General features: G+C 57.1%; 1 protein-coding gene across 1 annotated transcript in view; it reads left to right on the top strand.

The window, feature by feature from the left end:
- Nucleotides 1-1,240, top strand: part of UBAC1 (UBA domain containing 1) — a 20,015-nt gene extending 18,775 nt beyond the window's left edge. The window contains 1 exon segment of the mRNA XM_040632181.1: nt 832-1,240. The gene's annotated coding sequence lies outside the window, so the exon portion shown is untranslated.
- Nucleotides 1,241-2,383: the final 1,143 nt, after the last annotated feature.

Genomic DNA, 2,383 nt, shown 5'->3' with positions numbered 1-2,383 from the left:
CCCTGCGGCCCGGGAACTCACACCGCTGTTTCTGGGGGAAATGGTTTTGTAGAACTGTTCAGACGATTCGTTTTATGTTGTGGAATCGCTCGGTTACATTTGCATTTTTTATTTGTTTGCTCACTGACTTATTAAGATTTTACTTTTAAGCCGTCTCCACAGCAAACATGGGGCTCGGGCTTACGACCCCGAGGTCATGAGTCGCCTGTTCCACCGACTGAGCCATCGGGGAGCCCCTCAGTTATGTTTTTTAAAATCATTTTCTTAAGACTGAACGTTCTGATTTTCCCAGTCAGATATCGTTAAATTTGCAGCCATGTCTTTCTGTCTTTTCTGCATCTGGTGATTCTGCCAGGGTGGGATTGGAAGCGGGAATTCTGACTCATAGGCTGTGACTATTTTTAAGATTTAAGATAGCCGCTGCCAAATCGCTTTCCAGAATCTGTGTGCCAGCAAGTGCCCAGGCCACGGCCGCCCGCTCGCGCTGGGGACGCGGTCTTCTGACTGCGGCTGCACGAGTGTGATAGTGACACTGCGGGCGGTCGTTGAGGGATTTGTGCGTGGCCCCCGCGGCGCAGGGCTCGCCCTGTTAGGACGGTGACTGCCAGGTTCTTGACGGTGCGGAGGAGCCGTGTCTCAGCCGGCAGCGCTCTCTTTTCCCCGCAGCGTTTGAGGACATGCTGGAAAACCCGCTGAACAGCACCCAGTGGATGAACGACCCGGAGACGGGGCCGGTCATGCTGCAGATCTCCAGGATCTTCCAGACCCTGAACCGCACGTAGGCCATGAGGCAGCTCCGCTGTGCTGCTCCCGCCGAGGCCCTCTTCCTACCCCAGCCAGTTGCAGAAGAGCGTGGCGACCCCTGGGTGCCGCGGGCTGGGGGGGGGAGGGCGGGGCTGGAGGGGCCTCGCTGGACCCCGCCCTCCGTGGCCGCCCTGGGTCGTCAGGGCACGGGGGCCCTTCTCACGCTTTGATCTGCTTGAAACCCTGTGTGATGGTGGTGTGCGCGGCCGCGTCCAGCCTCCGACAGTGTTTACAGACGCGGTGGCGGCTCCGGGAGGGCTCCCCTCCCCCCACAGGGCCCTCTGGGCTCTGGGAACGCTCCTTGACCCGACCCGTAGGCGCTGCTTGCTCCTTGGAAGAAGGCATGTTTGAACCCAAAGTGTTAACGTCAGTACTAACTTAAGTAGAGGAAGTCACAGATGATTTTTCTTTAATAAATAAATTCCCTTTTTCCTATCGTCTGTCTTAGTATCACTGTACCGCCAGAGAAGAACCTGTCTGCACTCTTGACAAAGCGCGCTCGCCGCTCCGCCGGGCACGTTGGCTGTTGTGCGCACAGTCTGCGGGCAGAGTGCCCGTTCCCACTCGAGCTGAGGGGGGCTCCGCGGTCGCGGCCGGGCGACGCCCCCACGCCTCCCGTGGCAGAACCGGGGTGCCAGCCGTCAGCCTCTACCGCCGTTTCCTCTTTTTTTTTTTTTTTTAAGATTTTATTTATTTATTCGACAGAGATAGAGACAGCCAGCAAGAGAGGGAACACAAGCAGGGGGAGTGGGAGAGGAAGAAGCAGGCTCCCAGCGGAGGAGCCCGATGTGGGGCTCGATTCCATAACGCCAGGATCACGCCCTGAGCCGAAGGCAGACGCTTAACGACTGTGCCACCCAGGCGCCCCCGCCGTTTCCTTTTTAAACATTACTTGGAGGGCGCCTGGGTGGCTTGGTCGGTTGAACGTCCGGCTCCTGATTTCGGCTCAGGTCGTGATCTCAGGGTCCTGGGATGGAGCCCCGCATTGGGCTCTGCGCTCAGCGGGAAGTCTGCTGGAGAGTCTCGCCCTCGCCCTCGCCCTCCCCGCACTCACATGCTCTCTCCTGCTCTTGCTCTAAAATAATAAATAAATCTTTTTTTTTTTTAAGATTTTATTTATTCGACAGAGATAGAGACAGCCAGCGAGAGAGGGAACACAAGCAGGGGGAGTGGGAGAGGAAGAAGCAGGCTCCCAGCGGAGGAGCCTGATGCGGGGCTCGATCCCAAAACACCGGGATCACGCCCTGAGCCGAAGGCAGACGCCTAACGACTGAGCCACCCAGGCGCTCCAATAAATAAATCTTTAAAAAAAAAAAATGTTACTCATGTTGCAAAATGAGAAAATAGGTTATAGCTTCCCTTTTTTTCCAACTCTGCTCATTATTCATTGCTTAAAGCAGCTCTCAGATACTTTCTGGAACTTCTCTGCTGAAGCAGCCCCCACTTACCTGCGCCCCCCCTTGGTGTGCTCCGCTGTCGGCTGTGTGGGCAGATGCAGGCTGGGGGGGCCTCGCTGCAGGGGGGCCTCCTCGCTACCAGGGAGCCTCAGCCCAGCTCCCCCCGCCCCCCGACCCCAGCA

The sequence above is a fragment of the Ursus maritimus genome, unplaced genomic scaffold, assembly GCF_017311325.1.
Source record: "Ursus maritimus isolate PB19 unplaced genomic scaffold, ASM1731132v1 scaffold_17, whole genome shotgun sequence".
Taxonomy (NCBI): domain Eukaryota; kingdom Metazoa; phylum Chordata; class Mammalia; order Carnivora; family Ursidae; genus Ursus; species Ursus maritimus.
The sequence above is the reverse complement of the archived record's forward strand: the minus strand, read 5'-3'. Positions and strand labels throughout refer to the sequence as shown.